Raw genomic sequence first — 7,590 nt, forward strand, 5'->3', positions numbered from 1 at the left:
GTGAGAACTTACTGAAAAACCCCTAAAATCTCCAGGCAGACATGACTGCTAAACATGTTAAGAGTTGAAGATTACCAGATGAACATTGCACAGCCTTGAGAGTCAGACTGGAGACAAAAGTATGACATAAATTAGGTTAAGTGTACTCCTCTCTCAGAAAGGGAAGGGGCAGATGGTTTTAGCTTAGATATGGGAAGATGAACAATGGACAAAGAGGGGGCTTTGATGAAACATGAACAGTCTTGAGTTGTAAGAACCAAGGTCTTTGCGTAAGTGTTTTAATTTTGATTGGATAATATAATTGTGTATACATCCTTTAGAATAATTGATTAGTAAAATCACATGTTTATGTACTCAATAGGATAGAGTTAACATGGGACCGGTGTGTCGGTTACCAAGTGGATGTATTCAAATGTACTCAATTGTGTTATGATAAGAAAAGTACAAAAGTAGTGAAATGTAATCAATCAGGGAGCTGGGTCATCATTCTTAGGAATGATTGCAGCTCCCTTGCATATGCTTGAATAAAACCAGTTAAAAGGAAGACTGAGTCTCTGTGGTCGTTGCGGGATCGGAGAGTGCAACATCCCCCCTTCAGTGGCGTAGTCGGCAGGATTCGCCCCAACCTCTGTGAAGGCGGAACAATGAACTGGTGAGTATTTTCATTGGAAAGATACTCTCCAGTCGTTCGCATCAGACTAGAACGGAGGTCTAATAGAACGGAGGTCTAATAGGGCAAATCCGAACGTTTTGGCGAGGGAGACTCAGGTGGACAGTTGGGGCAATTGAGCCTCAGGAGACAGAGTGTCTCAGGAGATGGAGTGTCTCAGAGGAACTGTGGGTCGTTGTTTAAGTTGAGGGAATTGAGCCTCAGGAGACGGAACGTCTCGGGGCAACTGTGGGTCCCTCTTTAATGTGTGAATGTGAGTATGACTGAGAAAATCGAACTCGAGTTCGTTGCTGAATGGGGAGGTCAAGGAACTATGTCCCTTCACTTTGTCAGGAAGCATAAAAACTGATTAGCAGAATGAAACAACAAGGTTGGCAGCCGGGCGATCCACCGTCACGCTCTGAGGAGTGGTGGAAAACTCAGATTAACGATAAAACTGACAAAGCTACAGTACTCATTTTGAGTCTCTATCTGCAACAAACTAAACTAATACAGAAATATCTTGGTCGAGTTGCGCCAGTTTTAGCGGCAGATCGATTTCTCCCAGGGGCCACCAACAGATATTGGGAATATGTGGAAGGATAATGGGGGCCTGAAAGGTCCCCTACTGAATTTTTGTAACTTAAAAGAAATGAATTGATCTGAGTTTCAAGAGCTGTTTGTGCTGAGGAGAGAGAGAGAGAAAGGGGGTTCCCCTAGGGAAGTTAGTGAGCAGTGACAGGCAGGAGCAAAGGAAATGTGAGCTTCAGCCAGTTTGATTGTCCCTATAGGTGGAGCCTCCAAAATCCCTTTATTCCCCCCACTGCTACTTGAAGTTTCGTTTAGAGTTAAGTTCAATATTATAGAATATAAATATATACCTTTATATATGTATTTGTGTGCAGGGAAGAATTTGTATATGAGTTTTAACGTGTTTTCGTCCCTAAATTGTCATTTGTGTGTAGTTCAGCACTTTAGAGTTGAAAGCCCCATATTAGATTAAAGGAAAAGTATACTCAAATATCCCAAAGTTTTGTATATAAGGTTTGAGTTGAGATTTCTGGCAAAAATCGCAATTTGAAGGTATTGTAAAGATTAAACAGAGTTTGCCTTTTTTTGAGATGAACCAACCTTTGTACCACCCTTTGCAGACTAGTAGGGAATAACACTCACCACCAGCTTCCAAGCTGATTGGGATTGATACCTACAAGTTGGTATTCTAAAATTCTGAGGGAAAAAAAAATACCTGAAATTCAAAAGGAATCTAGGAAAACGAAAAGACATAAACACACGGTCTAGGTGGTTGCAGTGGATATAAAGGGGTTTCTTTTGAAGAGATTAATTAAATATTAAGGAAATCTGCATTCCAAAAGCACTGTCATTTGAATCTGGGGCAATCTTGAGATGTAAAGTGCAGTGTAATTTAACAGGTTACTTTTGAATAACGAGTATGCTATCCAAAGATAAAGAATGTGTCGATAATCATATGGGACTTCTAATCTGGATAGAAATCATTGCACATGAAAAAGAGGTTGTTTTAATTTTGATAGTGTAAATTACAGTTCTTACAAAGTTTAAAAATTTGAGGTTTGGTTCTTGAAAAATTTCTCAAAAGGGAATTTTCATTTTAAAGGGTCTTTGACAATAATTCGCACTAATTCAAATGCTGCAAGCTTTTGTATTTGTAAGTCTGTTCCCAAACTATGAAGTTAAGGTCAAGACCTTGACAAAGTTTGGCAGAAATCCGATTTTTGGCCGAGTTAATGAACCTGGGATAATGCTAAAAAAAAGTCAGACGTAATTTAGTGGGTTAGTTTTGAGACAATAAGATGTTGTTTGAGAAGAAGATAAGGAAGCAAAACATGTCAATGCCTGATTTCTTATTTAAAACTGTTATGAGAATACTTTATTGGACTGTAAAGTCTCACCAGACAACTTGAACAAGACAAGATGGTAGCTATTGCATGTGTAAAATAGTATGAGGAAAGGATTAAGATAGGAGAAAGAATTAGGGAACGAGAACACAATATACAAACTGTCTTAAGGGAAATGAATTTGATAACCTAGCCATTAACTGAGATATTGAAACCGCACATAAGCAAAGATCTAGAGACAGAGATCCCCGTTGATATGGGATAGTGAATATGGCCTAAAGAGTAAGGCAACATTTAAAATGATCAAAACAATAGAGAAACTGACTGCAAGGGAATCTTAAGATGATCGTGGTCAGGGAAAAAAAACCTTAGAGGTAAAACGATTCGGAATCTGTAGTTGATGCAATTGAAGGGTAAGGAGAAATAATACTTAATAGCAATTTACCACAAGATGATTACAAGTAAAGGGTAAGCTGGGAAAAGGCTAAATAGATGTATTACTGACTATATTAATGTGCCTACGAGCTAGAAAGAGTAAGACCACAAGATTAACACCCTGATGACAGGCAGAGTTAATCGGCCCCCAGGGGGGATCACCACTGGAAGTGAAGGTAGTGAGCCATTGAAAGATAGGATATGAAGGTGCATTGTAGAGTTGTGTAGACAGCTTAAGGATTTGAGGTCCGACATGGGACAGCAGCAGGAGATAGTGCACTGAAAGGAGTGGAGGGGGTACTTACCCAGATGGATTCAGATCAGGTAACTCATTTCACAGGAAGAATCATTAAAGAAATGTGTAAACTTATGGAGATTAAACAGAAATTCCACATTCCTTACCACCCCCAGAGTTCAGGGATGGTGGAAAGGATGAACTGAACTTTAAAAACATCAACAGCAAAAGCAATTCAAGAAACAGGGAAGAGTTGGGCAACAATGTCGGCCGATATTCTGTTGCGCCTTAGGACTACCCCAAGCAGGATCGCCGGGTTCACCCCATTTGAACTAATGACAAGGAGAGCAATGCAGTTACCCGAGGGAATCATAGTAGGAGGGGGAGATGTAGGACCACTAAAAGGAAGGGTGCGAGACCATGTGAGGGAAATGAGTAAGCAATTGCATGAGTTAAGGAAGGAAGTCAGGGACTGACAGATGATTAAGAATATGGAAACAGGCAAATCCAAAGAGTAACAATGGACCCCCCCCGAGTGGGGAATAAGGTGATGGTCAGGGTGAGCCCTGAGGGAACAGGGTTTGCCCCGGGTGGCATGGACCATATGAGGTAATTATTACAGGTGATACGTGCGCACTTGTAGAAATGAAGATGGAAAATAAATGGAGGCATTACACACAGTTAAAGTTATATGATGAATCACCAAGCGGTAACCTGGACAACAAGAACCAATGTCAATGTTTCCACAGGTCCGTGATCCTGGCTATGGGTGTGTCAGCCCTGGCATGGGAAGAACCAATGGTCAAAGTCAATAATGACACCTGCCTTCACCCTGGTATGTACTATTTCCCCAAGGGGGAAGTGGGGAATGGATAAGAAAGCCCAACACCTGGGGTACGGATCAAGTCACTACACGGACACATCAAATGAACAATTGGGAACAGGACCCTCACGTGTGATCACACAAAGCGTTGTAAGAGTACCTCACATTTAATAGCACCAGGGCAGCCAGTTCGATTGATACCACTCGAGTGTAACAATGGAAACTTCATGGGATAATGGTACTTACCCTAGGGTAAGGACAATGATGAACTGATGAATGCACTTTTGAAGTGGGCTAACGATAATTGGGATTTATGACAATAGCACTGGACTGGGTTGGTGGTATGGGGGATGTAGAACGTTCACAACCCCGACCAGTGTTTCATCAACAAGCATTTGGATGTATCAAGAGATTAATGTGACCTCCGGATGGACAGACCTACCTCCCTTTGTTTGGGAACTGGGTCTTGAGGGACAATATTGTCAAGAAACATTTAAATATGTAATAGATAGGCATGATTGTTATGATACACGATGTTTTACTTTGACTATGCGTGGATATCAAAGACCCACTCAACGTCCAGGTGTAGTAATTCCCCCCCCGCAAAGATGGGAGAGTCAGGATAGGAAAGTCGAAACCACTACAACATGATGTAACTATGGTCTCCATGGAAATAACATACAACATCTTGGAGCTCCTGTCAGTGTTATATACGACTTGTCACAGCCACCAGAATTCCATAAAATGGGCTAGAAGCCGACTGAAGAGGATAGTCAATGACTATAAATTTCGAATCGTCCCAGGAATTAGAGCAGAAGCGCAGGCTAGGTTAAAAAGAAGTATACTAGGCGATATCAGAGGGGCTATTTGGGAGTGCCAGTTCCATACTGAATTCAGGTCCGATCCACGACTTAAATGATTTTTACTCCTGGGTGGCCGCTGAGACTGCTTGGGGGTTGCATTTCAGTGCGCGTGGAGCAGAGCATGCCCTGACAGCTGTGGAGATGCAAGGAGAAGGTCTGCTACGGGTCCTTAGGCAGACCGCAGACGGGATAATAGACACAGCCGACTCACAAGCCACAGGGAGGGCATGCGATATGCTAGCACGAGATCTAATTGATGGGGTAAAATCTGACATTGAAGATATCAGATTCGGAACAATTCCCGAAAACATGTTTGCATCAGTGTACCAATTAAACCTCATTAATTTACACAGAGAGTGGCAGGAATTGATGTTTACACAACCTCAAGGTGGAGAAGAGGATGGAGTTATAAAATTCATCATGGCCATTCCCCAAGAGCATCATCCAAACAGGGCTGTCCTGAACAGCTATAGGTTTGAGTCCCTAGGAGTAGATAAGGGGGGAATGGTGTTCCACGTAAGGCTATGTGGATATATATCCTACATAAAAGACACGGTACTGATGAGTACTAGATATTGTTGTACAGAATCAAGAAATTACATTGTGTGCTCATGCCAAATGCTGGAGGTATTTACAAACACAAGCAAAGTTACATTCACCACTTTACCAATTCAGGAAGCATTTAAGGCAATTCAAGTGTCCTCAACTCAATGGTGCTTCATGACCAGCGAGGCTGAGTTCCTTTTTGGGGACTTACTTTGTGTTACCAACTCGAGTTTTTGCCTGCATTTTACTATAGGAGACTTCCATTTGCCAGGCAAAACCACAGGATACTTGTTTAGCCTTTGGTGGGAAGACACGTTGTTCACTGATCAAACTCCTGTCAGAATAGCACGCCTAGCCATGCAGGAAGCCACAAGAATAGCTCTGTCATATGTAGAAGCTTCTAAAGAGCAAATTGTGAGGGGGTGTGTGCAAGTGGATTTAGCCACCCAATCGGCCAGGAGGTTGGCCCAATCAGCTACTTCCTATGCTACGTCCGGAAGATTAATGAATTAGTGGGAGATTGTTAGAATGGGTATGACTCTGTTCGATTCTGCAACTAGTTTCCAAGTGCTCAGCTATTAAATCTTTCATAATGGACTCTAGAATTTTCCCCACTACTGACGTCAGGCTGACTGGTCTATAATTCCCTGTTTTCTCTCTACCTCCCTTTTTAAATAGTGGGGTTACATTAGCTACCCTCCAATCTGTAGGAACTGTTCCAGAGTCCATAGAATCTCAGAAGATGACCACCAATGCACCCACTATTTCTAGAGCCACTCCCTTAAGTACTCTGGGATGTTGATTATCAGGCCCCGGGGATTTATCGGCTTTCAATCCCATCAATTTCCCCAACACCATTTCCCTACTAATACTGATTTCTTTCAGTTCCTCCCTCTCACTAAACCCTGTGTTCCCCAACATTCCTGGTATGTTATTTGTGTCCTCCTTTGTGAAGACAGAACCAAAGTATGTATTTAGTTGGTCAGCCATTTCTTTGTTCCCCATTATAAATTCCCCTGTTTCTGACTGTAAGGAACCTACATTTGTCTTCTCTAATCTTTTTCTCTTCACATACCGATAGAAACTTTTACAGTCAGTTTTTATGTTCCCCGCAAGCTTACTCTTGTACTCTATTTTCCCCTTCTTAATCAATCCCATGGTCTCCTTTGCTGAATTCTGAACTGCTCCCAATCCTCAGGTCTGTTGTTTTTTTTCTGGCCAATTTGTATGCCTCTTCCTTGGATCTAATACTATCTCTAATTTCCCTTGTAAGCCATGGTTTGGCCCCCTTTCCTGTATTACTTTTGCACCAGACAGGAATAAACAATTGTTGCAGTTCACCCATGCGCTCTTTGAAATTTTGCCATTGCCTATTCACTATCATCCCTTTAAGTAACGTTTCTCAATCCATCATACCCAACTCGCACCTCATACCACTGTGGTTTCCTTTATTAAGATTCAGGACCCTAGTCTCAGGATCAACTATGTCCCTCTTCATCTTGATGAAGAATTCTATCATATTATGGTCGCTGAACCCCAAGGGGCCTCGCACAACTAGATTGCCAATTATTCCTTTCTCATTACACAATACCCAGTCGAGGATGGCCTGTTCTCTAGTTGGTTCCTCAATATAATGGTCCAGAAAACCATCCCTTATACACTCCAGAGTTTCCTCCTCTACGGTATTGTTACTAATTTGATTTGCTCAATCTATAAACAGAATTAAGTCACCCATAATTACAGATGTTCCTTTATTGCATGCATCTCTAATCTCCTGTTTAATGCCATTCCCAACATCACCACTACAGCTTGGGTGTCTATATACAACCCCCACTAACGGTTTTTGCCTCTTAGTGTTTCTCAGCTCTACCCATCATTGGAGCTAATTCTCTTTCCTCACTATTGAATTAATTTCCTCTTTAACCAGCAATGCAACTCCACCGCCTTTTCCTTTATGTCTGTCCTTCCTAAATACTGAGTATCCCTGGATGTTCAGTTCCCATCCCTGGTCACCCTGCAGCCATGTCTCCGTAATCCCGACAATATCATAGCTGTTTACATCTATTTGTGCAGTTAATTCATCTACTTTATTGTGAATGCTCCTCAATTAAGGCACAAAGCCTTAAGACTTGTCTTTTTAACATTACTTGCCCCATTCCCTCTAT

This window comes from Carcharodon carcharias, chromosome 3 (genome assembly GCF_017639515.1).
Source record: "Carcharodon carcharias isolate sCarCar2 chromosome 3, sCarCar2.pri, whole genome shotgun sequence".
Classification (NCBI taxonomy): Eukaryota; Metazoa; Chordata; class Chondrichthyes; order Lamniformes; family Lamnidae; genus Carcharodon; species Carcharodon carcharias.